Source organism: Lynx rufus, unplaced genomic scaffold, assembly GCF_022079265.1.
Source record: "Lynx rufus isolate CCGP_SWC_20201006 ecotype Redwood Valley unplaced genomic scaffold, mLynRuf1.p SCAF_5, whole genome shotgun sequence".
In the NCBI taxonomy this organism is placed as follows: Eukaryota; Metazoa; Chordata; class Mammalia; order Carnivora; family Felidae; genus Lynx; species Lynx rufus.
Genome location: NW_025814867.1, coordinates 102,457,739 through 102,482,177, shown reverse-complemented (window position 1 = coordinate 102,482,177; position 24,439 = coordinate 102,457,739). Strand labels below are relative to the sequence as shown.

The window sequence follows — 24,439 nt, the reverse complement described above, 5'->3', positions numbered from 1 at the left end:
TAGATGCTACAGTCACAATAGGTGTATGTCACAGCTGAGTTACCCTGAGTATAGGAAACCTGAAACTTTTATGATAGGCAGCAAACAAACTTGCCTGTGCTCTGGAGAGAGACATTATCTTCTAAAGCTGTTCACTACAGTCGTACCTGAGAAATATTGTAGATTAAGATCCAGACCACCATAATAAAGCAAGTATCACAATAAAGCCATAAAATGAATTTTTTTGTTTCTCGGTGCATATAAAAATTATGTTTATAGTACCTTGTAGTCTATTAAGTGTGTAAAGGCATTATATCGAAAACCCCCCCTAAATACATGCCCTAAATAAAAAATACTTTATTCATTAAAAAAATGCTAACACCATCTGAGCTTTTAGTGAGTTGTCATCTTTTGCTGGTGGAGGGTCTTGCCTTGATGTCAATGGCTGCTGACTAATCAGGGTGGTGGTTGCTGCTGGTTGAGGTGGCTGTGGCAGTTTCTTAAGATAACAGTGAAGCTTGCCACACTGACTGAGGCTTCCTTTCACGAATGATTTCTCTGTAGCCTGTGATGCTGTTTGATAGCATTTTATCCTCAGTAGAACTTATTTCAAAATTGGAGTCAATCCTCTCAAACGCTGTCACTGCTTTATCAACTAAGTTTATATAACATTCTAAGTCCTTTGCTGTCATTTCGACAGTCTTCACAACATCTTCACCAGGAGTAGATTCCACCTCAGGAAAACACTTTCTTTGTTCAACCATAAGAAGCAACCCCTTGTCCATTAAAATTGTATCATGAAATTGCAGCCATTCAGTCACATCTTCAGGCTCCACTTCTAATGTTAATTCTCTTGCTGTTACTAACATATCTGCCATGACTTCCTGCACTGAAGCATTGAACCCCTCCAGGTCATCTATGAGGGTTGAAATCAACTTTTTAAAAATTCCTGTTAATATTGATATTGTCACTTCCTCCAGTGAATCACAAATGTTCTTAAAGGCATCTGGAATGGTGAATCCTTTCCAGCAAGTTTTCAATGTACTTTGTCCAGATCCATCAGAGGAATCACTGTCCATGGCAGCTGTAGTCTTAAAGAATGTATTTCTTAAATAATAACACTTGGAAGCCACAATTACTCCTTGATCCATGGGCTGCAGAATGGATGTTGTGTTAGCAGGCATGAAAACAACATAATTCTTGTTGTCCATCTCCATCAAAGCTCTTGGGTGACCAGGTGCATTGCCAGTAAACAGTAATGTTTTGAAAGGAATCTTTTCTTCTGACAAAAGGTCTTACAGCTGTTTTTTTTTAAATATGAAATTTATTGTCAAATTGGTTTCCATACAACAGCCAGTGCTCATCCCAACAGGTGTCCTCCTCAATGCCCATCATCCACCCTCCCCTCCCTCCATCTCCCCATCAACCATCAGTTTATTCTCAGTTTTTAAGAGTCTCTTATGGTTTGGCTCTCTCCCTCTCTAACTTTTTTTTTCCTTCCCCTCCCCCACCGTCTTCTGTTAAGTTTTAAAATATTCAGTAAACCATGTTGTAAACAGATGTGATGTTATCCAGGATTTGTTGTTCCATTTATAGAGCACAAGCAGAGTAGACTTAATATAATTCTTAAGATCCCTAGGATTTTTGGAGGGATAAGTGAGCATGGGCTTCAACTTTCAGTTACCAGCTGCATTACCCCTTAACCAGAGAGTCAGTCTGTCCTTTGAAGCTTTGAAGCCAAGCATTGACTTCTTCTCCCTAGGTATTAAAGTCCTAGATGGCATCTTTTTCCAATAGAAGGTTATTTTGTCTACATTGAAAATCTGTTGTTTAGTGTAGCCAACTTCATGAATTATCTTCACTACGTCTCATCTTCTGCGTAACTTGCAGCTTCTGCATCAGCATTGTTGCTCTACCTTGCATTTTTATGTTATGGAGATGACTTCTTAAACCTCATGAACCAACCGTTGCTAGCTTCAGGCTTTTCTTTTGCAGCTTCCTCACCTCTCTCAGGCTATGTAAACTTGAAGAGAGTTAGGGCTTTGCTCTGGATTATGCTCTGACTTAAGGGAATATTATAACTGGTTTGATCTTCTCAGGCCACTAAAACTTCCTCCGTATCATTAACAAGGCTGTTTTGCTTTCTTACCATTTGTGTGTGTACTGGATTAGCACTTGTAATTCCCTTCAAGACTTTTTCCTTTGCTTTCACAACTTGGGTAACTATTTGGCACAAGTGGCCTAGCTTTCAGTCTGTCTTGGCTTCCAACTTGCCTTCCTCACCAAACGTAATCATTACTGCCTTCTGACTTAAAGTTAGAGAAGTCCTACTATTCTTTTCACATGAACACTCAGAAGACCTTGTAGGATTATATATTGACCTAATTTCAGTATTATTTTGTCTCAGGGAATAGGGAGTCCCGAGGAAAGGGAGAGAGGTAGGGAACAGCTGGTCAGTGGAGCAGGTAGGACACACACGCAACATTTATGAAGTTTGCTCTCTTATGTGGGTGCAGTTCGTGGCTTCCCTAAACAATTACAGTAACATTAAAGGTCACTGATAACAGATCACCACAGCAAATATAATGATAATGAAAAAAAACTTAAAGTATTGTGAGAATTCTAAAATAAGACAGAGAGACAAGAAATGAGCAAATGCTATTGGAAAAATGGTGCTGATAGACTTACTTGACTCAGGGTTGCCAGAAACTTTCAATTTGTAAAACTGGACTGTCTGCTAAGCACAATATGGTGAAGTGCAGTAGGTATGCCTGTATCCAAACATCTTTGAAAAAAAATATCCATATGAAAAATCATTTGGGTCCTCTGCTCACATGGTGTGCAGAATGCAGAACATGAAAGACCCATGAAGGGTCTTTCATGAAGAATTATCTCTCGACACAGTGAGGACTTCAAGATTGAGATGTTTAGTAGCCACTTTTACATAAATTCACACCATTATTATTATTATTTTTAAAAGTTGATTTATTTATTTTGAGAGAGAGAAAGAGAGACAGAGAAGGAGAGAGAGAGAAAGAGAGATTGCAAAAGCAGGGGAGGGGCAGTGAGAGGGAGAAATAGAATCCCAATCAGGCTCCACATTATCAACAGGGAGCCTGATGCAGGGTTCGATCTCACAAACCGTGAGATCATAACCTGAGCCAAAATCAGGTGTTGGATGCTTAACCAACTGAACCACCCAGGCACACCCAAACACCATTTTAAATATTGCTTGCATTTTCCCAACATTATGCTTTCCTGAGTGACTTATATTTCCTTCAGATTCAGTGATGCACTTAGTGACAGTTTGGCTCCAAGTGTCAACCTTCCATTCTCAGTTCTGATTTACTATTGTTATTGTTGTTGTTATTATTAAAATTTTTTTGAATGTTTATTTTAGTTTTTAGAGAGAGAGAGAACGAGAGCATTAGCCTGAGTTGGAGAGAGGCAGAGAGAGGAGACAGAATCCAAAGCAGGCTCCAGGCTCTGCGCTGTCAGCACAGAGCCTGACGTGGAGCTCAAACTCACAAACTGCAAGATCATACCTGAGATGAAGTCAGATACTCAATCGACTTAGCTACCCAGGTGCCCCTGTTATTTTTATCATTATTATTGTTACTGTTTGTTCAGCCACACTGTGACCTACTGCAAAAATATTGGATAGAAGGCAGTAAATGAAAGATTGGTCAACAGAATATATTAAATAAGAATAGTTAGGGGCACCTTGGTGTCTCAGTCGGTTAACTGGCTCAGGTCATGATCTCACAGTTTGTGAGTTCCAGCCCTGTGTCCAGCTCTGCACTGACTGTGTGCAACCTGCTTGGGATTCTCTCTCTCACCCCTCTCTCTCTGCTCCTCCCCTGCTCATGCTCATGTGCATGCTCTCTTTCTCAAAAATAGGATAAAACATTAAAAAATATTTAAAAATAATAGTTTAAATATCCATAGTTATGAAATATGCTAAAAATGTTTTCTTTCAACATGAATCAATTTAAGTTACAATATGTAACTATTAATTCATTATTGAGAAGTTACTTTGTCTAAGACTGTGGTGTTGATATATATTGATCTTTAAGAAACAGAACCTACCCTTAAGAAATTCACATCTAGATGGGAAGATAATATACATACACAAAAATTAAAATGCAGTAAGGTGCTGAGTGCATTTAGAGACAATACAGATAAAGTGTATTTTGAAGAGTTTAGAGGAGACTTTTTTCTGATGAGGTGGGTATCAGAAAGGAACACTTAAAAATGTGTGGAAGTTTTTTTACACCTAGAAACTGAATGTGGATGGAAGGAGTGGGAAGGAGTGTCCAGTCTATAGGGAAGATGTGAATATTGACAAAGAGACAGGGAAACATAGTGTGTGTGGTGAAGAGACAGTGGTTATGGTTTGGCTCTAGAAGAATGAAGTGAAGGCTATAAAAGTACTGGAGGACTTTGAATGCTATTTGTAGAACTTAGGGTAGAAAAGGTGGGATCAATGGGAGAGCCATGGCTGTTGAATATGAAGGGGGAAAATATGAAAATGTAAAAACTCAATGAGAACTTTACAAAATTTGAGGTAAAAAATGAAGCAGAATAGGTCTCTATACCTAGTATTAACCCCACTCCCCTCTCCCAGTGGGATCCCCAAACCTGAGAAAACAGAGTGGTAACTCTGCCTCAGACCTGTCCATTTGTTCTATTCTCTTGATTACACCTGTCCTTCTTCCTTAGGTTGGTCCATGTGAAAGGGACCTCTGGCCATCTTTTGTACCAGTTAGGGCACAGGCCTCTTTTACCCTCTTTCCTATTCCTGGGAGCAAAGGTAGTACCTGTTTCGATAGGGGGCGGCCAGCTCCAGCCTCAGCCAAAGCTTGGGGCCCAAGTAAATGTCTTGTCTTTGTTTTATTCCTTCTTTCTTTAGTATTCTTTCCCCACTTGGATAAATTATTTATTGGAATAATGTAAGTTGTTCAGTGATCTCCTGGGATATGGGGAGAAGAAAGGACAGGGATCAAAACTGGTGAGGGAGGGCAGATTTTTCAAGGTAGAGTCAATTGTCTGGATCCTCTTGAATGTGGATCCATGAACATCTGCTGCCTGGAGGAGGCCCTGTGTTTGCCCTTGGCCTGAACTTCACCTGTTTCAGCCTTGTTGAAGGCAGAGACAAGAGAAGATGAGTTTTTTCATAGCACTTTTTTTTTATGAAGAGAGAAAACTTGTCATCTGGGTTTGCTGAGATTTCACCTTATATCCACTACACTGTTTAAAAAAAAATGTTTATTTATTTTTAAGAGAGAGAGAGAGACAGAGACAGAGACAGAGACAGAGTGCAAGCATGGGAGGGACAGAGAGAAAGAGAGACACAGAGTCCAAAGCAGGCTCCTGGCTCTGAGCTGTCAGCACAGAGCCCAATGCAGGGCTCGAACTCACGAACTGTGAGATTATGACCTGAGCCAAAGTTGGACACTTTACTGATGGGGCCACCCAGGCACTCCCCAGTACACTATTTTTATCTTGTGCTAGGATAATGCATTAAAAGAGAAAAAAGATGTGAAATACTTGAATAAGCTTATAGTATAACAGTAATATTGTCTGTATCTGCTCTTTAGCCTGATGTAATTCATTCATTGAATATTCTAATGTCATTTTACTCCTTTGTAATTTTTGAAAATTATGTTTTTCCTTTTTATTTAAAAAAGTATACAAAATGAAAACTTGAAAGAATAAAGTATTTAAGTAGGATAAAATCACATGCTTTAGAAAAGACATTGCAGAATAATGTAATTGACTATGTTTAAGATAAATGCATTTAAGTATATTTAAGATAATGAAATTGACTTACTATTCTACAATAATACATATCAATAAATTTTCAATATATGTAAAATCATTTTGCAATAATACATATTCAATATATAGATCTATTCTGTAATAATAAGTATTCAACAAAATATAAACATATGTTAAAACTAAACTTACAGTTTTATCACCAGAAGTTTCAGAGAATGATCTTAAATATGGTGCCTAATAAAACATTTCAGCAGGCTGGGAAAATCAAATGTTTGAAGTGTTTATGTATGTGTTTAAGTGTGTGTGTGTGTGTGTGTGTGTGTGTGTATGCGTGTGGTTTTCTAAATGGAATAATTATAAAATACAAAGTACATTAGTAATACATGCAGAGTTTTCAAGGTCTTCATTGATAAACATATCAGCCCATGGATTATGATTTTCCAAAATGAATATTGAGGAACAACCTTAGCATATATTGAATGGGAGATTCAATACAGTTTTATTAAAACTTACTATGTGCAAGAATCTGTGGTCATTTTCCCTTATATTCATCAATCAGTTAGTTCTTTTTCATTTATACACCAATAAGATCTATTCCAGGCACTGAGATGCAAATATAAAGACATACAGAGAGAATGAGTCTCCTTATGACAAAAGTAATATTCTTGTGCAAGGTGCAATTAATAAATAAGTTTACAAGCACTTAATACCATTTAAAAAAAGTGCAAGTTTTTTTTTTTTTTTTATAGATAGAATATAAGAAAGGAGTTACTTTTGTAGGCAGCATGTCAGGGACAGTCTTTCTGAGGAAGTAATATATGAGTAGAGGTCTGAATGAAGTGAGAGAGAAAGCCAAATGAAGTACTGGAAGTAAAGAGTTCAAGTCAGGGACTAGAGTGGGGCAAAGAGTGATGAGAAGTGAATTCATAGAGGGAAGCAGTAATCAGATCCCAGAGGATCTTGTAAATGATGGAATGGATTTTGGAATTTATCCTGATTATGATGGAAAGCCATTAGAGAATTTTGAGCAGGAGAATGGTATATAGTTGATGCTTGAATAATGCCGTGGTTGGGGCACCTACCCCCTGTACAGTCGAAAATCTATGTATAAGTTTTGACACTCCCAAAACTTAACTACTAATAGGTTGTTGTTGACTGGTAGAATTACTGATAGCATAAGCAGTCAATTAATACATATTTTGTATGTTGTATGTATTTTGTTTTTATTTTTTGTTTTTTAATTTTTATTAGAGAGTGTGAGCATAGATGAGGGGCAGAGGGAGAGAAAGAGAGAATCTTAAGCAGGCTCTATGCCCAATGTGGAGCCTGATGCAGGGCTCAATCCCATGACCTTGGCATCATGACCTGAGCTGAAATCAAGATTCAGATGTTCAACTGACTGAGCCACCTAAGGTTGGAGTTCTGAAGGTCAGAGTGCTTGTCTCTGGGAGAGGTTGGAGGACTTTGGGGCTCCTCTTGGAAAGAAGGCAGGGCTTAGAGCCCGCAGACATACTGTGTGGAAACAGTGATCTGAAGAGTGCCTGGAGGACACAGTGAGGAGATTAGTTGCTCATCTTGGAGCATGTCCCAAAGAGGCAGCATTCACTACATGAACAAAGGAACTGGCAGGTGTCATTTCCTTCCCCTGCCCCTCAACATAAACACAGAGCCACCTGTGGGAACCAGCGTAGTGCCAATACTTGGTACCTAATTTGCTTATACCAAGCCCAGGTGGAACTGCTGCTCCTAGTCACACTTGCCTCAGGCAACATGGCAGTTTCCCTCCCCAAGAAGACCGGCCTAACCCCCTTCCATCATTGCATATCTCAACCCAGGAATTTTGTGAGGCCTCACTTCCAGTGATGATGGTGACAGGTCTCATTTCACAAGTAGACCAGAGAGCACACCTAGTTAAAATGAGTCACATTCAGGCCAGGGACCAAGCACCGCCCACAATAGGCACGGAGAACCTCTGGAGATGACTAACCTGAAGGATAAAGTATCTAGGACACAACAGCAGAGCACACACAGCACACATTGGAGACATTCCTGGAAGTGCCAGGCCCTGGGGAACAGGGGACACTACATGGAAGGGCACTACAGGACGTTTTCTTCCTAAAACCATTACTCTGAAGAACAGGAGATGCCGCTCACTTTCCAAACACACATAGGCAGACACAGAGACTTAGACAAAATTGGAAAACAGAGGAATTTGTCCAAATGAAAGAACAAGACAAGGCCAGTGTTGGAGACCTAAAAGAAACAGATATAAGTAACATGCCTGATGGAAAATTTAAAGCAATGATCATAAGGATGCCCACTGGGTTTGAGAAAAGAGTGGAAGACATGAATGAGACCCTTAACACAGAGATAAAGAATAAAATAGTGATAAAGTGCTCAATAAATGAAATGAGAAATACACTTGATGGAAGGAACAGCAGACTGGAAGAAGCAGAGGAACAAGTTAATGACTTAGAAAACAGAATATGGAAAGTAATCAAGCTGAACAAAGGAGAGAGAAAATTATGCAAAATGAGAACAGACTTAGGGAACTGAGAGACTCCCTTGAACAATACATTCATATTATAGGAGTCCCATGAGAAGAAAAAGAGAGAAAAGGGGGCAGAGAATTTATCTGAAGAAATAATGGCTGAAAACTTCCCCACTCTGGGGAGGAAAACAGATATCCAGATCCAGGAGGCACAGAGAATGCCCAACAAAATCAACAAAAGCAGATCCACACCAAAGTAATCTTGAAAAACAAAGCTGGAGGCACAAGAAACACAAGAAACAAGTGTTGGCAAGGAGGTGGAGAAAAAGTAACCCTTGTGCACTGTTGGGAGTACTAACTGGTGCATCCACTGTGAAAAATTGCATGGAGTTTTCTCAAAAAGTTAAAAATAGAACTGTCCTAAGATTCTGCAATTGTACTACTGGGTATTTACCCAAAGAATACAAAAACACTAATTCAAAGGGATATATGCACCCCTATGTTTATAGCAGCATTATGTACTATAGCCAAAGTGTGAAAGCAACCCAAGTGTCCATTGACAGATGAACAGATAAAGAAGATGTGGTATATATACCAAGGAATATTACTCAGCCAGAAAAAAGGAAGAAATCTTGCCATTTCCAATAATATGGACAGAGCTAGAGAATATAATGGCAAAAGAAATACGTTACTCAGAGAAAGACAAATACCATGATTTCACTCATATGTGGAGTTTAAGAAACAAATTAGCAAAGGGGGAAAAAAGAGAGAAACTAAGAAACAGACTCTTACCTATAGAAAACAAAGTGATGGTTGCCAGGGGGGGGGGCAGCGCTAAATAGGTGATGAGGATAAAGGAGAGCATTTGTGATGAGTACCGGTGATTAAAATAAACACTTAAAAAAAAAGAATGTGTTCAGGAGAGTAGTGAGGAAAAAGCCTAATTAGAGTGTATTTATGAGAGAATAGAAATACAGGAATTAAAGGCAGAAAATTCAAAGTAAGAAAGGAATACCCAACACTCTTTCAAGGACATTCCCTACAAATATTAACAGAAATACTGTAGTAACCAGAAGGAGCATGGATTCAGGGAAGATGTGCTGCAGCATAATGTATAACCATGAAGCCTATTTTCTTCTATTGCAGCCTTCGACTTTAAATGTTTTTTACAATAGTCTTGCCAGTCATGCCCACTATATAGTAGAAAAATCATGTCTTAAAAAATATATATAGGGGCGCCTGGGTGGCTCAGTCGGTTGGGCGGCCAACTTCGGCTCAGGTCAAGATCTCGCGGTCCGTGAGTTCGAGCCCCGCGTCGGGCTCTGTGCTGACTGCTCAGAGCCTGGAGCCGTTTCAGATTCTGTGTCTCCCTCTCTCTGACCCTCCCCCGTTCATGCTCTGTCTCTCTCTGTCTCAAAAATAAATAAACGTTAAAAAAAAATTAAAAAAAAATATATAGTTGTAACTTGTGGGAAGCATAACAATTACAAAGATTATTGTGTTAAGTATTACAGACATCTAAGAAAATTAGCTACATTTAGCATAAAACAAAAACAAAAAAAAAATAGAAAAAAAATTGTGGATATAGTTAGATTGCAGGTCTTCCCTGCACTGTAATGTACTAAATTTTGTGTAAAAATTATCTTGGGGGAATTTCATTGACCTAGTAAATACCTTTTAATTATTGTTCTATGGATGTATTCAAATGTGATAGAGGTATAGAACAAAGCACACTTGATACATGGAAAGATACGTTTTCTATATTATTATCATAAACTCAACCTGATTTAATTAAATGAAGGATAATTGTCAGGCAAAGAAACAATAACCATCATTTTTGTTTTATGTAGAGCTTACTCCCCATCAGTAAAATTGTTTCACTTTATTTATAAATCACAGGCTAGGTGGAGGAATATGGATTTATGCATATGATCTCTCACTCCTGAGGATCAATGGAAAGAAAAGGAATATAATGATTCAGTTACTAAACCCATTCTGTGACCTTAAAGGTTTAAAAATTCTGGCCAGGTACTGCAAAGTCTTTAATAATAGTGCTTATAGATGATAGGTATGTAACAAATATCTAGGATCCTTGGAGTTTCAATAAGAGTCTAATAAGAAGTGAAGTCATGAACTTGAACCTCTATGATGTATAGAGATATCTAGACTTTAAGTACAGCCTTTGGGGAAGAGCATTATAGGATTGAAGCTGTCAGAAGAGATCAAGCACTGCCTAATGAACAAAAAAAGCTTGCTAAAGCTGACACAGATTAAGTGTCTAGGAACAGTACACTCTTCCACATTAATGAGCCAAAAATAGCAGAAGTAGATAATATAAAAAGTTACATGTAAAATGAAACTGGCTTATAGCAACTAGAGATTCTTAATTATCACCAAATATTTATTGAATAGCTACTTGAATAAGGTACATTGGTTGCAAATAATGAAATTGCACAATCTCTTCTCCAGGTGATGTGACAATCCAGTTAGACTTTTAACATCCTTGCATATATCAACAGAAAGAACCAAGGTCCATACTAAAGATCAAAAGAAAATTCTTTGTTGTTGTGAGGGTAAACCTGCAGTACGGACTCTGGTATTTATGCCAATTTTTCTCATTGTAGTATCCTCCTTTTGGTTCCTGAAAGAATATTACCACCTTCTTCTGAGGAACTCTTCTCTTACATGTAATATCTGAGATGGGGCTGCAACTCAGTGAACTGTGCCCTCTTATCACCCTCTGAGTCATAGGAAAGTGAATATGACCAGTTATTTCTCTGATCACAGTGATTGAGCTAGGTAGATTCCTTTCTGAGCCAGTTAAGAGTCTTCCTGGGATTTTATATGCAAAAGTTGGTGACAAAAATCTCTCCTTCTCTGGTTTATAATCTAGGATGATATAAAGTTGGAGTTACTTCTGGTTATATGCCACCCATCTGCTCTCATGCCGGAAGCCATCTGAAGTAGGAGAAAATAGTCAAAATCCAAAGAGTAGCCAGGATGAGAGAGTAAAAGATCAGAGTGTCATTTCAGTGTTTGGACCCCTGCTGTCCTTCCCAGCTATATGAGCCAATATCTTTCCCACTCCCCTCCTTTTTTTTCATAAGCTAGTTGCAGTTGAGTCCTGACTAACATGTAGGCAGTAATACACTAGTAATAGTATATTACTATTATTCTGCATAGTTGAGTAATGCAGAAGTAAAAAGAGGTAGCATACAATGATTTGGTACTGTGTATGAGCCTGTACATGCTAGACGCAGGTTTCTAAAAAAAGAAAAAAAAAGAATGTTTCAACTATCTTAATACCTAAGGAGAATTTTAAAAATGCCACTAAAAAAAGTGCTTCATCACGTAAATGGGTAAAGTCAGGAAAAACCAGTGGTGTATCTCCTAGGGTCAAACAGCAAATCACTAGAAAACCTGAAACCCAGATCTTTTGCTTATAGTTCAATGACCTTTCCCCTATGTTACTATGCCAGTGATGAATTTCAACATTGTATTGGAAATTCTATTGGTATTGCAATCTGCAATTATGTCTGGACAAAATAAATCATTATAACAATAAATTCAGTATCTACATTACTGAAGGGCAAAAAATAAAGTCCTTTTTAGTGGACTTGTCTCATAAATATACAACAGGAAAGTAAGGGAAAATGGTTTGATGGAAAGAATACCTTGGATGTGCCTATTTATCCGTTGCAATAAAAAAGAGTGACATTCACTATTTCTGACATTCAGCTCTTCATTGGTCCTCTTGTTTCTTTTGAAAGCTGTGATGACAAATAGTCTTAATTGATAAAATGTTCTGCCAGTTTCTGGGTCACTCAGTGTTGTTCAGTCAGTCACATTAAGAGAGAGGGAGTCCCTTTATAAGGTTGACCCAGTATAATGTACTTATTAAAGTATTTGAAAACTTAACAGTTTGTTTCTCTTGAGATAGCTGGTTGAAACATGAGAGATGTAATGCAAAACTTGATCGTAGACTGTGGGAAAGTGACCACAATGATTAAAAAACTTGCACAGCAAACTCTAAAAATGGTAGGTGACAGATTTTAAAACACCATGGAAAGGTGCTTAGTTAAAAATGGATTTTTATCAAACAGTCCACTATCTTCTCGTACAATTGGGGATAATGAAGGAGACTTCAATATTCCTTGCCAGATTCACATTTGAAGTAGTAGACTTAGAGATCATCTGGGAAAGAGGATGACTGTCTCTTAACACTCTCTTCTCCTTTTTTCTAAATGCCTGGACACCAACCATGCTCACACTGATGCTAACATGGACAGAGACTCATCTGCTCAAGTGTGCCATGAGCAAGTCTGGCCTCTTTTCTCTCATAAACACCTTTGTCCATTTCTTTTAACACCATCTATGGTTGCCTAGTCTGTGGTACCAGACTGCCACCTCTCTTGCCTGGATGGCTGCTGAAGCCTCATGCCTCTTTTTCCTGTTTCCACACGCTGCTGCCCTTTAGTCAGTGGTGTGTGCTAGGGCTGCCTTGTTTGGGCTATCAAGAGCCAGCTGTGCCCATCACTTTCCAACTTCACCTCCACCTTGGTAGCTTGAAATTGGCCATAGTGGGAATACTTACAGCACAGAAATTGGAATATGCTATACAAATCAGGACTTTTTATAATGTATATTTTCCAGAGAGCTAATTGTTAAACATTTATTAGTACACCACAGACTATAATTCATTCTCCATATAGATGCAAAAGTGATATTTAAAAAAATATAAATTACCGGGCGCCTGGGTGGCGCAGTCGGTTAAGCGTCCGACTTCAGCCAGGTCACGATCTCGCGGTCCGTGAGTTCGAGCCCCGCGTCAGGCTCTGGGCTGATGGCTCAGAGCCTGGAGCCTGTTTCCGATTCTGTGTCTCCCTCTCTCTCTGCCCCTCCCCCGTTCATGCTCTGTCTCTCTCTGTCCCAAAAATAAAAAAACGTTGAAAAAAAAAATAAAAAAATACAAATTACCTTATGTCATCTTCCTTCTTTAAAGTCTATAGTGATGTCCAGTAAGATCCAAATTGCTTATTGGATCCTGTAGACCCTAGGAGTTTCTGACCTCAGCCTACCCCATACTCTTGTTTCTTCCACTATCCATCTCACTTACTCACTATAGTCCCACCACCCATGTCTGCTTTACGTGTCCCAGGATGCCAGGTTCATGGTCATTTCATGCTAGGCCTGATCTTTTGGATTTCTATGTAACTAAGTTGTGCTTGTTAGGTAGGTTTCAGGATAAAAATTAGTTCCTCAGAGAGCTCTTCCATGACCACTCTGTCTTAAGTTTTATGATACTATGTTTTTTTCTTCTTCATAATACATACTGTATGAAATGTTATGTACTTATTTTCTTTCTCCTGTATCATAAAATGCTTTGTAGGGGCACCTGGGTGGCTCAGTTGGTTAAGCGTCTGACTTCAGCTCAGGTCATGATCTCACGGTTCGTGGGTTTGAGCCCTGCATCGGGCTCTGTGCTGACAGCTCAGAGCCTGGAGCCTGCTTCGGATTCTGTATCTCCCTCTCTCTCTGCCCCTCCCCTGCTCGTGCTCTGTCTCCCTCTGTCTCAAAAATAAATAAACATTAAAAAAAAAGTGTGCTTTGTGAAAAAAAAGGTCATGCTTTTTAGTTCCTCTTGCTGTGTTACCAGCACCGGGAAAAATGTATGGTTCGAAGTAGCAATTGAACACATTTGTTGAATTAACAATTGGATGAACCTATGTAGTTCACAACTACACAGTATAGTGTGTGGCATAACAATTTATTTGAATAAATGAATGAAAGGGTGAGTTGTTATATAAGTTAATTTAAGAACTTGTGATTGAAGTCTTATTTTTAATTTCATCCCATTCTCTGTGTATCTATCATAAGGCTCGAGAGGAGAAACCATACCTACCCATAGTGGTGAGAGGCTTGTAGTCTGAAGCTCAGGATATGCCTGTCAGTTTCCCGGAGGAAAATCTAAAGATATCCCCAGAACTTTAATTTGATGTTATTGACTCTAGAAATTGGTTGAGTCTAGGTTGTAGAGACTGACATGATCTATGCCTTTAAGTCTAGACTGTTTTGTTCCCCAAAACATTATTTTTAAGACCGCTCTTGTAGTGTTGAAATGAGAGATGAGATCTCAAAAAACAAAAACAAAAAACAAAACCTTATCTTATGAGAGTATTTATTATTATAAGCATTTAGAATCTCCATAAGATTTCTTTTACCATTTGGCTATTAATGATGAGTTTGATAAAAGCTATAAATGACAGTCATAGTAGGTTTTGGAATAAACACACATGATCCTATAAGACCTCCTATACAGAGGGTACACCAGAATCTAGGTGAATAGCTCTTGCCCATCACTCTAAGGTGGCTCCCTTATGATGGCCACTTCTGAACCTGGACCACTCACTATTTCCTGTACTGCTAACTCACTGTTCCTCTGTGAGGGGGTGCCCTTCTGACTTGCAACTTTAACTGGACCCATTTTGCTGCCACCTGCCACCTTTAAACTGAAGAAAATAACCCCCACACCCTCAGGGTACCCACTGTCCTTTTTGCCTAGGGGTGATGAATGGTACCACTTCATTTCCACCAATTTTAATAGGGGAAGACCTTGGCATTGAGGTCATTGTTACTGGTATCATTTTCATTGTTTAGAAATCACAAGACAGAAGAAGAAGTATCTGCTTTGGGACAGATGGGCATTTTAATCCTTAATGCCCTACAGAAAGAAAACTTTGTGGGCTTTTCAGAAGTTTTCCCACTGATACAGACCAACTTTTCTAATTGGGATACCGATCAGAGTTGGCAAGACATTGGTATATAAAGCATGTTTTTTTTGGTGGTGGGAGTCTGTCTGGTCACTCATTTCTCCCTAGCTGTATGCCTCTGAAATGAAAGTCATGCCAAGAGATTTAAATTTCTTAATCTCTAAAAGTTAATGCTTAATACTCAGTACTCAGTGCTCAATACTCAGTACTATTTTACACAGACATTGCTCATTAGGGAAGCTGGGATATATTAATTTAAAGATTTTTGAAGTTTAGTTATACTTGATACTCTTTTCATGTATCTCTATGATTAAAGAGAACAGTTAGTATATGCTTAGATTCTATTTACTATACTGCCAGAAATCCTTTACATAGATTACCTCGCAATACATACCTTGCAATAACTCTATGCTATTTTTCCCATTTGCAGGTTGGAAACCCAAAACCAGAGTTTAGGTAAGTTGTCCCAAATCATACAACTAGAAGTAGAGGTAGCTAGAATTTGAACTCAGAATTTGAATGGCAGGATTCAAAGCTACTGCTCCCTTTGCTAATGTCTATGCAAATCTGCCTCTCAAAAGTTGACCATTGTGCCGGCGAAAGATGGAGGGCCAAACTGCAGACACTTACACTTCTGCACTCGTGTATACCCTGAATGTAATGGAGGTCACTTGTGCTCTCAGGAATCAAGAACACAGTGGAAAAAGCATTTGACTGAGAATGAAAAGAACCGTGATTTACTTCTGGTGTTTCTACTGAGTTACCTTCTGACCTGTAAAATCAGAGAATAAGTTGTTAATGTGTGAAGTGAAAGGTTCAAACTGGAGCTGTGGTGTTCATACTCTGCTCCTATTCACCTTGAGATTCTGTAGAGGGGTAGCAGGGTTGGCTTCTGGGGTAAGAGAATGCCAAGGATGCAGAGTTTCTTCTTGGTGCTGGGAAGTGTTTCTATTTTAGTCTTATACCATGTTTTACCTTATGGAATTGGTTCAAAATATGTCTTGAGGAAGGCAGGATTCATTTTTGAAACCAGTTCCTCCCTGGCACTCCCTTACAGCAGTCTGGCCTTACTTTCATTTGCCTGTTATTCTAATAATCTGTCACCTTCCAGAGAGAGCTAAGGATAGTTTCAAAATAACATGAATTTCCTTGGACTTTTGGAGAGAGACCATGTTCTTGTTTTCTTTTTTTTTTTCAATATATGAAATTTATTGTCAAATTGCTTTCCATACAGCGCTCAGTACTCATCCCAAAAGGTGCCCTCCTCAATACCCATCACCCACCCTCCCCTCCCTCCCACCCCCCATCAACCCTCAGTTTGTTCTCAGTTTTTAAGAGTCTCTTATGCTTTGGCTCTCTCCCACTCTAACCTCTTTTTTTTTCCTTCCCCTCCCCCATGGGTTTCTGTTAAGTTTCTCAGGATCCACATAAGAGTGAAACCATATGGTATCAGTCTTTCTCTGTATGGCTTATTTCACTTAGCACAACACTCTCCAGTTCCATACACGTTGCTACAAAGGGCCATATTTCATTCTTTCTCATTGCCACGTAGTACTCCATTGTGTATATAAGCCACAATTTCTTTATCTATTCATCAATTGATGGACATTTAGGCTCTTTACATAATTTGGCTATTGTTGAAAGTGTTGCTATAAACATTGGGCTACCAGTGCCCCTATGCATCAGCACTCCTGTATCCCTTGGGTAAATTCCTAGCAGTGCTATTGCTGGGTCATAGGGTAGGTCTATTTTTAATTTTTTGAGGAACCTCCACACTGTTCTCCAGAGTGGCTGCACCAGTTTGCATTCCTACAAACAGTGCAAGAGGGTTCCCGTTTCTCCACATCCTCTTCAGCACCTATAGTCTCCTGATTTGTTCATTTTGGCCACTCTGACTGGCGTGAGGTGATATCTGAGTGTGGCTTTGATTTGTATTTCCCTGATGAGGAGCGACGTTGAGCATCTTTTCATGTGCATGTTGGCCATCTGGGTGTCTTCTTTAGAGAAGTGTCTATTCATGTTTTCTGCCCATTTCTTCACTGGATTATTTGTTTTTCGGGTGTGGAGTTTGGTGAGCTCTTTATAGATTTTGGATACTAGCCCTTTGTCTGATATGTCATTTGCAAATATCTTTTCCTTCCCACTCCGTTGGTTGCCTTTTAGTTTCGTTGGTTGTTTCCTTGGCAGTGCAGAAGCTTTTTATCTTCATAAGGTCCCAGTAGTTCATTTTTGCTTTTAATTCCCTTGCCTTTGGGGATGTGTCAAGTAAGAAATTGCTACAGCTGAGGTCAGAGAGGTCTTTTCCTGTTTTCTCCTCTAGGGTTTTGATGGTTTCCTGTTTCACCTTCAGGTCCTTTATCCATTTTGAGTTTATTTTTGTGAATGGTGTGAGAAAGTAGTCTAGTTTCAATTTTCTGCATGTTGCTGTCCAGTTCTCCCAGCACCATTTGTTAAAGAGACTTTTTTCCATTGGATGTTCTTTCCTACTTTGTCAAAGATTTGTTGGCCATACGTTTGCGGGTCTAGTTCTTGGGTTTCTGTTCTATTCCATTGGTCTATGTGTCTGTTGTTGTGCCAATACCATGCTGTCTTGATGATTACAGCTTTGTAGTAGAGGCTAAAGTCTGGGATTGTGATGCCTCCTGCTTTGGTCTTCTTCTTCAAAATTCCCTTGGCTATTCGGGGCCTTTAGTGGTTCCATATGAATTTTAGGATTGCTTGTTCTAGTTTCGAGAAGAATGCTGGTGCAATTTTGATTGGGATTGCATTGAATGTGTAGATAGCTTTGGGTAGTATTGACATTTTGACAATATTTATTCTTCAAATCCATGAGCATGGAATGTTTTTCCATTTCTTTATATCTTCTTCAATTTCCTTCATAAGCTTTCTATAGTTTTCAGCATACAGATCTTTTACATCTTCAGTTAGATTTATCCCTAGGTATTTTATGCTTCTTGGTGCAATTTTGAATGGGATCAGTTTCTTTATTTGTCTATCTGTTGCTTCATTGTTAGTGTATAAGAATGCAACTGATTTCTGTACATTGATTTTGTATCCTGCAACTTTGCTAAATTCATGTATCAGTTCTAGCAGACTTTTGGTGGAGTCTATCGGATTTTCCATGTATAATATCATGTCATCTGCAAAAAGCGAAAGCTTGACTTCATCTTTGCCAATTTTGATGCCTTTGATTTCCTTTTGTTGTCTGATTGCTGATGCTAGAACTTCCAACACTATGTTAAACAACAGTGGTGAGAGTGGACATCCCTGTCGTGTTCCTGATCTCAGGGAAAAAGCTCTCAGTTTTTCCCCATTGAGGATGATGTTAGCTGTGGGCTTTTCATAAATGGCTTTTATGATGTTTAAGTATGTTCCTTCTATCCCTACTTTCTCAAGGGTTTTTATTAAGAAAGGGTGCTGGATTTTGTCAAAGGCCTTTTCTGCATCGATTGACAGGATCATATGGTTCTTCTCTTTTCTGTTATTAATGTGATGTATCACGTTGATTGATTTGCAAATGTTGAACCAGCCCTGCATCCCAGGAATGAATCCCACTTGATCATGGTGAATAATTCTTTTTATATGCTGTTGAATTCGATTTGCTAGTATCTTATTGAGAATTTTTGCATCTGTATTCATCAGGGATATTGGCCTGTAGTTCTCTTTTTTTACTGGGTCTCTGTCTGGTTTAGGCATCAAAGTAATGCTGGCTTCATAGAATGAGTCTGGAAGTTTTCCTTCCCTTTCTATTTTTTGGAATAGCTTGAGAAGGATAGGTATTATCTCTGCTTTAAACGTCTGGTAAAACTCCCCTGGGAAGCCATCTGGTCCTGGACTCTTATTTGTTGGGAGATTTTTGATAATCGATTCAATTTCTTCACTGGTTATGGGTCTGTTCAAGCTTTCTATTTCCTCCTGTTTGAGTTTTGGAAGTGTGTGGGTGTTTAGGAATTTGTCCATTTCTTCCAGGTTGTCCAGTTTGTTGGCATATAATTTTTCATAGTATTACCTGATAACTGCTTGTATCTCTGAGGGATTGGTTGTAATAATTCCATTTTCATTCATGATTTTATCTATTTGGGTCATCTCCCTTTTCTTTTTGAGAAGCCTGGCTAGAGGTTTATCAATTTTGTTTATTTTTTCAAAAAACCAACTCTTGGTTTCGTTGATCTGCTCTACAGTTTTTTTAGATTCTATATTGTTTATTTCTGCTCTGGTCTTTATTATTTCTCTTGTTCTGCTGGGTTTAGGCTGTCTTTGCTTCTGCTTTGTTCTGCTTCTGTTTCTTTTAGGTGTGTTGTTAGGTTTTGTATTTGGGATTTTTCTTGTTTCTTGAGATAGGCCTGGATTGCAATGTATTTTCCTCTTAGGACTCCCTTTGCTGCATCCCAAAGCGTTTGGATTGTTGTATTTTCATTTTCATTTGTTTCCATATATTTTTTAATTTCTTCTCTAATTGCCTGGTTGGCCAATTCATTCTTTACTAGGGTGTTCTTTAACCTCCATGCTTTTGGAGGTTTTCCAGACTTTTTCCTGTGGTTGATTTCAAGCTTCATAGCATTGTGGTCTGAAAGTATGCATGGTATGATTTCAACTCTTGTATACTTATGAAGGGCTGTTTTGTGACCCAGTATGTGATCTATCTTGGAGAATGTTCCATGTGCACTCGAGAAGAATGTATATTCTGTTGCTTTGGGATGCAGAGTTCTAAATATATCTGCCAAGTCCATCTGATCCAATGTGTCATTCAGGGCCCTTGTTTCTTTTTTTTTTTTTTTTTTTTTTTTTTTTTTTTTTTTTTTTTTAAGTTTACTCATTTATTTATTTATTTTTTTATATGAAGTTTATTGACAAATTGGTTTCCATACAACACCCAGTGCTCATCCCAAAAGGTGCCCTCCTCAATACCCATCACCCACCCTCCCCTCCCTCCCACCCCCCATCAACCCTCAGTTTGTTCTCAGTTTTTAACAGTCTCTTATGCTTTGGCTCTCTCCCACTCTAACGTCCTTTTTTTTTTTTTTTACCTTCCCCTCCCCCATGGGTTCCTGTTAAGTTTCTCAGGATCCACATAAGAGTGAAACCATATGGTATCTGTCTTTCTCTGTATGGCTTATTTCACTTAGCATCACACTCTCCAGTTCCATCCACGTTGCTACAAAAGGCCATATTTCATTTTTTCTCATTGCCACGTAGTATTCCATTGTGTATATAAACCACAATTTCTTTATCCATTCATCAGTTGATGGACATTTAGGCTCTTTCCATAATTTGGCTATTGTTGAGAGTGCTGCTATGAACATTGGGGTACAAGTGCCCCTATGCATCAGTACTCCTGTATCCCTTGGGTAGATTCCTAGCAGTGCTATTGCTGGGTCATAGGGTAGGTCTATTTTTAATTTTCTGAGGAACCTCCACACTGCTTTCCAGAGCGGCTGCACCAATTTGCATTCCCACCAACAGTGCAAGAGGGTTCCCGTTTCTCCACATCCTCTCCAGCATCTATAGTCTCCTGATTTGTTCATTTTGGCCACTCTGACTGGCGTGAGGTGATACCTGAGTGTGGTTTTGATTTGTATTTCCCTGATAAGGAGCGACGCTGAACATCTTTTCATGTGCCTGTTGGCCATCTGGATGTCTTCTTTAGAGAAGTGTCTATTCATGTTTTCTGCCCATTTCTTCACTGGGTTATTTGTTTTTCGGGTGTGGAGTTTGGTGAGCTCTTTATAGATTTTAGATACTAGCCCTTTGTCCGATATGTCATTTGCAAATATCTTTTCCCATTCCGTTGGTTGCCTTTTAGTTTTGTTGGTTGTTTCCTTTGCTGTGCAGAAGCTTTTTATCTTCATAAGGTCCCAGTAATTCACTTTTGCTTTTAATTCCCTTGCCTTTGGGGATGTGTCGAGTAAGAGATTGCTACGGCTGAGGTCAGAGAGGTCTTTTCCTGCTTTCTCCTCTAAGGTTCTGATGGTTTCCTGTCTCACATTTAGGTCCTTTATCCATTTTGAGTTTATTTTTGTAAATGGTGTGAGAAAGTGGTCTAGTTTCAACCTTCTGCATGTTGCTGTCCAGTTCTCCCAGCACCATTTGTTAAAGAGGCTGTCTTTTTTCCATTGGATGTTCTTTCCTGCTTTGTCAAAGATGAGTTGGCCATATGTTTGTGGGTCTAGTTCTGGGGTTTCTATTCTATTCCATTGGTCTGTGTGTCTGTTTTTGTGCCAATACCATGCTGTCTTGATGATGACAGCTTTGTAGTAGAGGCTGAAGTCTGGGATTGTGATGCCTCCTGCTTTGGTCTTCTTCTTCAAAATTCCTTTGGCTATTCGGGGCCTTTTGTGGTTCCATATGAATTTTAGGATTGCTTGTTCTAGTTTCGAGAAGAATGCTGGTGCAATTTTGATTGGGATTGCATTGAATGTGTAGATAGCTTTGGGTAGTATTGACATTTTGACAATATTTATTCTTCAAATCCATGAGCATGGAATGTTTTTCCATTTCTTTAAATCTTCTTCAATTACCTTCATAAGCTTTCTATAGTTTTCAGCATACAGATCCTTTACATCTTTGGTTAGATTTATTCCTAGGTATTTTATGCTTCTTGGTGCAATTGTGAATGGGATCAGTTTCTTTATTTGTCTTTCTGTTGCTTCATTGTTAGTGTATAAGAATGCAACTGATTTCTGTACATTGATTTTGTATCCTGCAACTTTGCTGAATTCATGTATCAGTTCTAGCAGACTTTTGGTGGAGTCTATCGGATTTTCCATGTATAATATCATGTCATCTGCAAAAAGCGAAAGCTTGACTTCATCTTTGCCAATTTTGATGCCTTTGATTTCCTTTTGTTGTCTGATCGCTGATGCTAGAACTTCCAGCACTATGTTAAACAACAACGGTGAGAGTGGGCATCCCTGTCGTGTTCCTGATCTCAGGGAAAAAGCTCTCAGTTTTTCCCCGTTGAGGATGATGTTAGCTGTGGGCTTTTCATAAATGGCTTTTATGATCTTTAAGTATGTTCCTTCTATCCCGACTTTCTCAAGGGTTTTTATTAAGAAAGGGCCCTTGTTTCTTTATTGACCGTGTGTCTAGATGATCTTTCCATTGCTGTAAGTGGAGTGTTAAAGTCCCCTGCAATTACCACATTCTTATCAATAGGTTGCTTATATTTGTTAGTAATTGTTTTATATATTTGGGGGCTCCGGTATTCGGCGCATAGACATTTATAATTGTTAGCTCTCCCTGATGGATAGAGCCTGTAATTATTATATAATGCCCTTCTTCATCTCTTGTTACAGCCTTTAATTTAAAGTCTAGTTTGTCTGATATAAGTATGGCTACTCCAGCTTTCTTTTGACTTCCAGTGGCATGATAAATAGTTCTCCATCCCCTCACTCTCAATCTGAAGGTGTCCTCAGGTCTAAAATGAGTCTCTTGTAGACAGCAAATAGATGGGTCTTGTTTTTTTTTATCCATTCTGATACCCTATATCTTTTGGTTGGCACATTTAGTCCATTTACATTCAGTGTTATTATAGAAAGATACGGGTTTAGAGTCATTGTGATGTACATAGGTTTCATGCTTGTAGCGATGTCTCTGGTACTTTGTCTCACAGGATCCCCCTTAGGATCTCTTGTAGGGCTGGTTTAGTGGTGACGAATTCCTTCAGTTTTTGTTTGTTTGGGAAGACCTTTATCTCTCCTTCTATTCTAAATGACAGACTTCTGGATAAAGGATTCTCGGCTGCATATTTTTTCTGTTCATCACATTGAAGATCTCCTGCCATTCCTTTCTGGCCTGCCAAGTTTCAGTAGAGAGATGGGTCACGAGTCTTACAAGTCTCCCTTTATATGTTAGAGCACTTTTATCCCTAGCTGCTTTCAGAATTTTCTCTTTATCCTTGTATTTTGCCAGTTTCACTCTGATATGTCATGCAGAAGATCGATTCAAGTTACGTCTAAAGGGGGTTCTCTGTGCCTCTTGGTTTCAATGCCTTTTTCCTTCCCCAGATCAGGGAAGTTCTCAGCTATTATTTCTTCAAGTATACCTTCAGCACCTTTCCCTCTCTCTTCCTCCTCTGGAATACCAATTACGCGTAGATTATTTCTCTTTAGTGCATCACTTAGTTCTCTAATTTTCCCCTCATACTCCTGGATTTTTTTTATCTCTCTTTTTCTCAGCTTCTTCTTTTTCCATAATTTTATCTTCTAGTTCACCTATTCTCTGCCTCTTCAATCCGAGCCGTGGTCATCTCCATTTTATTTTGCAGCTCATTAATAGCATTTTTTAGCTCCTCCTGGCTGTTCCTTAGTCCCTTGATCTCTGTAGCAATAGATTCTCTGCTGTCCTTTGTACTGTTTTGAAGCCCAGCGATTAATTTTATGACTATGATTCTAAATTCCCTTTCTGTTATATTGTTTAAATCATTTTTGATCAGGTCGTTAGCTGTCGTTATTTCCTGGACTTTTTTTTGAGGGGAATTCTTCTGTTTCGTCATTTTGGATAGTCCCTGGAGTGGTGTGGGACTGCGGGGCACATCCCCTGTGCTATCTTGAATAACTTGCATTGGTGGGCGGGGCCACAGTCAGACCTGATGTCTGCCCCCAGCCCACTGCTGGGGCCACAGTCAGACCAGTGTGTGCCTTCTCTTTCCCTCTCCTAGGGGCGGGATTCACTGTGGGGTGGCGTGGCCCATCTGGGCTACTTGCACACTGCCAGGCTTGTGGTGCTGGGGATCTGGTGTATTAGCTGGGGTGGATGGGCAAGGTGCACAGGGGTGGGAGGGGTAGGCTCAGCTTGCTTTTCCTTTGGAGATCCACTTTAGGAGGGGCCGGGAGGGAGTCAGACCCACTGGAGGGATGGATCCGCAGAAGCGCAGCGTTGGGTGTTTGCACAGCGCAAGCATGTTCCCTGACAGGAACTGGTTCCCTCTGGGATTTTGTCTGGGGGATGGGTGAGGGAGATGGCGCTGGCGAGCACCTTTGTTCCCCAGCCAAGCTGAGCTCTGTCGTCCAGGGCTCAACAACTCTCCCTCCCGTTGTCCTCCAGCCCTCCTGTTCTCCGAGCAGAGCTGTTAATTTATAACCTCCCAGATGTTTAGTCCCGCTTGCTGTCAGAACACACTCAGTCCGGCCCTCTGCTTTTGCAAGCCAGACTCGGGGCTCTGCGTGGCCGGCAGGCTGCCCCTCCACCCCGGCTCCCTCCCGCCAGTCCCTGTAGCGTGCACCGCCTCTCTGTGCTTCCTACCCTCTTCCGTGGGCCTCTTGTCTATGCTTGGCTCCAGAGAGTCCATTCTGCTAGTCTTCTCGTGGTTTTCTGGGTTATTTAGGCAGGTGTGGGTGGAATCTAAGTGATCCATAGGACACAGTGAGCCCAGCATCCTCCTACGCCGCCATCTTCCCCCAAGTAACCTGTTCTTGCT

At 39.6% G+C, this 24,439-nt stretch overlaps 1 pseudogene; it reads right to left on the bottom strand.

Annotated features, from left to right (window-relative positions):
• Window positions 1-343: 343 nt before the first annotated feature.
• Window positions 344-24,439, bottom strand: part of LOC124527236 (tigger transposable element-derived protein 1-like) — a 34,457-nt pseudogene continuing 10,361 nt past the window's right edge.